The 7,875-nt window shown below is 36.2% G+C and overlaps 1 long non-coding RNA gene across 1 annotated transcript in view; it reads left to right on the top strand.

The window, feature by feature from the left end:
• The first annotated feature begins 562 nt into the window (after positions 1–562).
• LOC107723597 (uncharacterized) overlaps positions 563–7,875 on the top strand; it is a 9,663-nt gene continuing 2,350 nt past the window's right edge. The window contains exons 1-2 of the long non-coding RNA XR_001637932.1: positions 563–605; positions 6,040–6,093. This is a non-coding gene — a long non-coding RNA (uncharacterized LOC107723597). The remainder of the gene's footprint in view (positions 606–6,039; positions 6,094–7,875) is intronic.

Raw genomic sequence — 7,875 nt, 5'->3', positions numbered from 1 at the left:
TTAAATTGTAATAATATTTTACAATATTACTGTTTTTTGTTTTTGTTTTGATCAAATGAAAATGTTATCTTTTTAGTTACATAAATAAAAACTGTGATTTTTACTACAGTATATTCAAATAGAGAAGAGTTATTTTAAATTGTAATAATATTTTACAATATTACTGTTTTTTGTTTTTTTGATCAAATGAAAATAATTTTATAATTTCCCCCCTGAAATGGTTCTTTGTGTTGGAGTTTAGAGTTCTTTATTCCCGCCTTTTTGTTTTTAAATCAAATCAATTTAAATTTAAATCAAATCAAAGCAACCTCATTACTGATTATCAGTGTTGCCAAGTCCGCGGTTTTCCGCGGAATTGGGCTACATTAACACTGTTGCTGCGGGTTGTTTTTCATGTCCGTGGGTTGAAGCCACCCCAATAACCTGATATTTAGCCCCTGGAATGCGATTTTTACCAGGGAACCCCCCTCGAAACCAGATTGGGCTAGTTTTGGGCTAGTTTTGAGTAGCAATTGGGCGGGTTTTGTTGCGAAAACCTGGCAACCCTGCTGATTATCTGGAGCTCAACCATCCAGCTACACACAGACTGTCAACACTCTCAACAGGTAAATGATTTCATTCTTAAAATGTTGTTTTGCGGGGTGTACTTTGATCTTAATACCTTTAACCTTATTAATTATTATTCTCAGATTAGGTAAAGTAAGTCGAGTCTGGCTTTAATTAATTATAAGCATGTCAAATTACTTACAACTTGGTCAGAAGACTTCTTTGTGGCATGTTTTTGTTCAAAGTCTTAAAACACTGTAAATCAAAGCCTTAGGCAGATTTTGTAATTAATTAAATTTCTTTTAATTGGTTATATTTCTTTTTATAATAAATAAAAATGTTCAGACAAATCATTGAAGTGGTCAGCTCCGTGTTTCTTGTCCTCAGCTAGAGGCTTAGACATCAGGGATTATTTTCCACATACTGTACATTATTGTTTCTCCTCTATGCCCCGCCTTTCTGAAACACGTCGATTTTTACAAAGCTTATCAATCTGAAAACCGAGGTGTGCTCTGATTGGCCAGCTATCCAGTGTGTTGTGATTGGCCGAATACCTCAAGCGTGTGACGGAAATGTTACGCCCCTTAACATACTGTGATGCCCTGTCCCGGCCGGTGTTCTGACAAATAATGCTACCTATCAGATTATGCTACCAACACTGTATTTATCCTACTGTAAGGGTAGGTTTAGGGTTGGGGTAGGTGTACATGTTAATAAAGTCTCACACCTTATTAATATCATGCTGGAAGCAAAATCTGATAGGTTACACTTTTTGCTATCGAATTATGCTACCATCTGTTTTAATGGGAGGTAGCAAAATCTGACAGGGTAGCACAAATCGTCAGAACACCGGAGCAACGTGACAAAAACATTCAAACCCATGAACTGCAATGCTAAAGAGACGGGAGAATGAAATCTTCTGGGCTACGCTGACCAGTTTATATTCTGGCCGGCATTGTAGTCTACTCTTCCAGGATCAGGAAACAGTCCTCCATAAAATGCGCTGCACACATCTGAATATTTGGATTGAACTCTTCTGGAACAGTGTTGTAAATACAATTTAAGCACTGATTTCTAGTCGTGTCCTCTTTTGGAAGACCAAACAAAGTAGTTTCGCTTTCACAACGAAACACACAGCGTCACACACGGTTGGCTTGAGTGAGCGGAGGCCGGCGGGCTTGAGAACGGCGCGGCCGGTGTTCTGACAAATAATGCTACCTATCAGATTATGCTACCAACACTGTATTTATCCTACTGTAAGGGTAGGTTTAGGGTTGGGGTAGGTGTACATGTTAATAAAGCCTCACACCTTGAAGAAATCATGCTGGAAACAAAATCTGATAGGTAGCACTTTTCGCTATCTAATTATGCCACCATCTGTTTTAATGGGAGGTAGCAAAATCTGACAGGGTAGCACAAATCGTCAGAACAGGTGGCGGATTCGACGAAGGAGCGTCCGGCAGGCGTGCGGCAACCACATGTGACGACCCCGGGCTGGACTCCGCTTCGTCCACGGTGAAAGCCGATCCGGCGATCCACAGCGCAAAGTTGATGTATTTCCTCAGCGCTGTAGACAATACTACAGCGAGAATAAAAGTTATGCCTTCTTTCTTTGCGTGAACATTTGAGTAGACATGCCCCTTATTGCTGATTGGCTACAAGTTTGTTTTGCGATTCGGCCCGAATCAGTTTTCTAAAGTGTTTTGGAAAAATCACTTACTCTGCCTTTAAGTCATTTTAGTGCTGCGAAATGTATAAATAACCTCACTTTGGGAGATTAATAAATTATATTGAGTATACAAACAGCATTCAAAGATGATTGAACATGCTACAGTATCTGTACAGTTCTTCTGCTATAAATGAGCTGCAATATTCTTTAAAAAGATGTGTGGGTGATTGACGGGAGTTGTAAAGAGGACATGACAAACTGCGTCGTACAGGACACAGAAAACAGTATTTCAGAGCACAAGACAGCTGATGAGCACAGCGGGACTCGAAGAGAAGCTGCACATTGAGTCATTATATAAAAAATATATAATATATCTCTTATTAATTCTCAGTTGACCTTCTTGAATGTAGATCAGTGGGCAAGATGAGAACTTAGATAAGGTTTGTCCAAGAAGTTGCTATATTTGTCCCTAAACTTTTGAAAAAAGTCTCAAAAGGGGTGGGGAAGTCGCTAAATCTAGCTACAAAGTAGCTAAATTGGCAACACTGGCGATATTGTCTAGCTTGTCAGTGAACTACGGCTCTGTGTAGTAAATGCCGCTCCATCTGAAAGCAGGTGATGGCGATTTACTACCAATCACGGAACCGGCTTTACTGACGAGATGCACATGACAATCGTATTACATAGGGTAAGAAGGGGAAGCTGTCTTAAAAACATTGTGCATTTGCTTTTAAACTGTAAGTGCAGGATAATGATGCATCAGCCAATGTAAAATTATTCAGAAGCCATCTCCCCCTGGCTAAACTTCAATAGAATGTATACATTATTTTTGATATGATTCTTATTAATATTTATACATTTTTTAAAGTGTCATTAATGTAAAAAACTAAATCAACTGTTCTATTTAGAATTGTATTTTGACAGTTTAGCTGAATAATTGAAGAACTGATGACAGACAAAGCAGAATCCCAGTAAAAGAGATTGATCTGAAAGGGAAATTCATTCTATGACATATATAGAGGCATATGAATAGTCACATATTTAATTTCCCGTATTTTAATTGAAGATATGTCATAATAGCAACACTATGAATTCAAATTAAATTATTTTAGTTAGCCTGTAGGTTTTAATAAAAAAGCAAAGGTGTCTGACATATGTACTGTATCTGATTCATGGAAACACTTAATAATAACCCAATTAATTACAATTTAAAATAATATTAACACTAGTAACAACACTTGGGGCTTTCTGTGCCAGTTCTGGAGGGCTCATTTTACCCCAAGGACTTAATTGTATCTTTTTAGTTCTATATAATTTTTTTTTTTTTCATTATTATTATTATTATTATTTTTAATAAATAAATTCAAAATAAAATATTCAAAATAAATAAATATATATGCAGTATCTCACAGAAGTGAGTACACCCCTCACGTTTTTGTAAATATTGTGTTGAGTTATTTTGAGGGGACAGCAAATTTACACTGTTATACAAGCTGTACACTCACTACTTTACATTGTAGCAAAGTGTCATTTCTTCAGTGTTGTCACATGAAAAGATATAATAAAATATTTACAAAAATGTGAGGGGTGTACTCACTTCTGTGAGATACTGTATATATATATATATATATATATGTAATATTTACACAAATCTAAAGACATGAATGTATCCACAAATCCCTTTATTAACAAATACACACCCACACACACAAAAATATACTTTTCAGATACACAAAAATAGATCAATTAACCTCAAAACTGTTTATAGCATAGCCATTTATCAAGTGATGAGATGAGATTTTGTGCTGTCTGTGGTCAACTTGTAGACAGATTGAAGAAAAAAAACTCAGAACTGAATCTAAATTGGAGAACGATTTGCTAAATTGCTAAAGAAATTGATACTTTTATTTAGCAAGGACAGATCAAAAGATCTGTTTCCATTCCTTCCACTGCTTGTTAAACAAGCCAATTGCTTTAGTGGTAAACATCTGTTGTTTTCCACTCCTGAATGCACATTTACATTAGCTGAACCTGTCTGAAAAATCAAAAACCTGTCAGTTTTTATTCTGCGTTTTGAGCTAAAGAAGCAACATTTGTCATCCTATTGTTGTCAGACAGGTGATTTGACATTTTGAAGATTTCTGGCACTCCTCATTCAAGTAGACCTGCTCCAGTAAGGACTTTGATAGTATGGCCACTTGTATTTGACTCTTTTCAAGATCAAGACCTACAACTTGTGTAAACAGGATGACCCAAAACACTATCGATCCTGAACGTTCACATCACATTGCCTCATGATCGAGTGTGACTCAACATGAAAAACACTTATTGATTCCTCAGATGAAGAGAAGCGGTGAACATAGTCTACAGCGGCGTTTGCAGACATGAGTCGCGCCAATATTTAATGAGGTTTGGCCGGATAACAATGCCAGTGCAAATGTGAGATTTTAATCATTGTAATATGCTTTTCAAACCTTTGTGCTTATTGTACTTAATGAAATGTGATGAATGCAGACAGTACTTCTTTCCTGGAATGGCTCCATGTTCTTGCAGGTCTGTAGTAATCTTTATAACAGATGGGAACATGACCACCAACTCTCCTGCACACCGCTTTTTGAAAATTCTATCACATTTGTCCCTGGGACAATCATCGTTTTTCAAAGTTCCCTTCAGTACTTCAAACTGTTCTTCCGCTCTTGCTTTATTCCACAAGGAACTTAAAATAGTTTAAAATCAGATTATTTTAAGCTCCCCGTGGTAGAAAGTACACTGAAAGAAATTAATTATGCAACTCAAAGCCATTGAGTGCAAATCTTGCGGAACATTTTGATGATTAAACTACCGGTTCTGTGCACCCAGCTGATGTGTTTTGTCCACTGAGGATTGTGAAAACTCATTGCTAAACTGTGACCGAAATGCAAACACTTCTATAGGTAAAAATAACTGTGACAGAAGTGAGCTGTATAATGCACATTCTTTTCTAACTGTAATAGGAAACCCTATTTGACCTCTGCATTCTGTATACATTTATATCCTGCTTGGATAGAAGAAAAAACCTTTCTGGAACTTGGATTCTTTTGTTTAGAGTATATAGACTAGCGTTCAAACGTTTTGGGTTGGTAAGATTTTTAAAATGTTTCTGAAAGAAGTCTCGTAGGTTAGGCTGCATTTTATTTGATCAAAAATACTGTATAAAACAGTAATATTATTACAATTTAAAATAGCTGTTTTTATTCAAATATATTTTAAAATGTAATTTATTCCTGAATTTTCAGGGAAACTGAATTTTCAGCATCATTACTCCAGTCTTCAGTGTCACATGATCCTTCAGAAATCATTGTAATGATTTCTGAAGGATCAGAAATCAAGAAAAAAATGTTTTTATTATTGTTGAAAACAGTTGTGCTGCTTAATATTTTTGTGGAAATCATGATTTTTTTTTTCAAGATTCTTTGAAGAATAGAAAGTTCAAATGACCAGCATTTGTTTGAAATATAAATTTTTGCAAAAAATAAATAATAAATTGAAATGAAATACAATAAAATAAAAATGAGTGTCCCCAACTTCATAGATAGCATATAGTTTTTACATATTAACATGTGTCTATGACAGGTAGAAATTGGTCCCTTAAAAAATATTTTTCTTTCTTTATTTATTTATTTATTTATATGGTCTTTGAAAACTAATGGAAATGAGCTGAGATATGAAAATGGATTAAGTACAATTATCAAGTCACCTTTATTTTACTTTATTTCTTAAGTGCTTTATACAACACAGATTGTCAGCTTATGACAATAATTATGACAAATACTTTTTTTATTTAGAGAGAGAGAGAAAAAGGAAGTTGTCATGAAAATACTTATCATCTGGCATTTCAGGTAAGCTCAGGTTGTTTCTTTAAAATGCACCAGTATAATGAACCATGTCTTCATGATCTTTCACTTCTCAAACTTCTTCCCTTGCTTCCTTCCTTTTTGACTTCTGTCACGACTGATGAAACCCTAAAATAGTGTGTGAAGGAAATGCAATGTGCAGTGAATGTAGTTAAGCTGTTTGTCTTTCCTCTTCCAAAAAACATCCTTGGCTGTGGTCCTTCTGGCATACATTACTGGCAGTGGATTAATTAAACTTTTAGCCAGTCAACAAGGATGACATAGGTTTCTAATTACTCAGTGCTTTAAAGGGGTCATATGATGCATTTTCATGTTTTCCTTTTACTTTAGTGTGTTTTGTAGCTGTTTGTGCATGTACGTATAAGATCTGCAAAGTTGCAAAGCGTAAAGTCTCCCACAAAAGGAATTTTTCTATCTAAAAGAGAAGGCTGATCCAGACTGGCCAAAAACGCCTCGATTGAATTCTCCCTCACATATCTACGTCACTATGTGGAAATATTTGCATAATACCACCAAAAACTATTGAATACCCAAGAGGTGTCGCTCGTATAGTTTTGAATGGGGGAAAAAACGAAACGCTCAATATGGCCACTCTATCTAAGGAAGCCCCGCCTTCTGAATAAAAGAGCCAATCGATAATCGGTAAAGTCATCGCGTCACTACAGCTGCCGTTAGAAGTCCCAGTTGCTATAAAAACAGTCAGCATTCTGAGACGAACGCTTAGGACTTCAAATGCGCACTGACTAGTCTAGCCTGAAAAATAAGCTATTTTTAACGCTATTTGAGCAAAAGAAACAACATTTATGAGACAGTTGTTGTCAGATTTCATTGGTGATTTCAAATATGAAATTTAATCTTAAAGGTGCAGTGTGTAAATTTTAGCGGCATATAGCGGTGAGGTTGCAAATTGCAACCAACGGCTCAGTCCCCCGCTCACCCCTCCCTTTAGAGAAGCTACGGTGGCCGATACAGGACTAAGATGTCGTAGTCTGACTCTGAGACAGCAGAGAGCCAGCAATGAGGTTTCTTTACAAAGGTAAATTAAGGAATTATATTTACTTAATTATTCAATAAAACAATATGTTATTGCGAATATTATTGTTACTTGTTCATCATTGTGTCAGTGTTTTATTCGCAAGAACAACATAGTGACGAAACGAGCTCACTATGTTGAGAACATGGTGGGCGACTTCCATGTAAGGGGACCCGCGGTGTATGTAGATATAAATTGCTCATTCTAAGTTAATAAAAACATAACGGTTCATTGTGTAAGGTCTTTATACACCTCTGAAAACATAGTTATGTATATTATATTGCATTTCTGTCAACAGATCCTCCTAAATATTACACACTGCACCTTTAAGCTTGGCGAACAGTTTTGGACAATTTAATGTTTCCCCATTCAAAGAGATAGGAGCTGCACTTGCATGCCCAAGAGGCATTTGAAAGATGGCCGCCGAGTGAAATGACTTGCCTTAAAGGGGTCATATGACGTTGCTAAAAAAGAACATTAAATAACATAAGAACATTTGGTGTAATGAAATGTGTTTATGCGGTTTAAGGTAAAAAAAAAAAACATTATTTTCCACATACTGTACATTATTGTTTCTCCTCTATGCCCCGCCTTTCTGAAACGCGTCGATTTTTACAAAGCTCATCGTTCTGAAAATGAGGTGTGCTCTGATTGGCCAGCTATCCAGTGCGTTGTGATTGGCCGAATACCTCAAGCGTGTGACGGAAATGTTACGCCCCTTACCATATGTAATG

This window comes from Sinocyclocheilus rhinocerous, unplaced genomic scaffold (assembly GCF_001515625.1).
Source record: "Sinocyclocheilus rhinocerous isolate Xijiao unplaced genomic scaffold, SAMN03320098_v1.1 scaffold154, whole genome shotgun sequence".
NCBI classification, from domain to species: Eukaryota; Metazoa; Chordata; class Actinopteri; order Cypriniformes; family Cyprinidae; genus Sinocyclocheilus; species Sinocyclocheilus rhinocerous.
The sequence above is the reverse complement of the archived record's forward strand: the minus strand, read 5'-3'. Positions and strand labels throughout refer to the sequence as shown.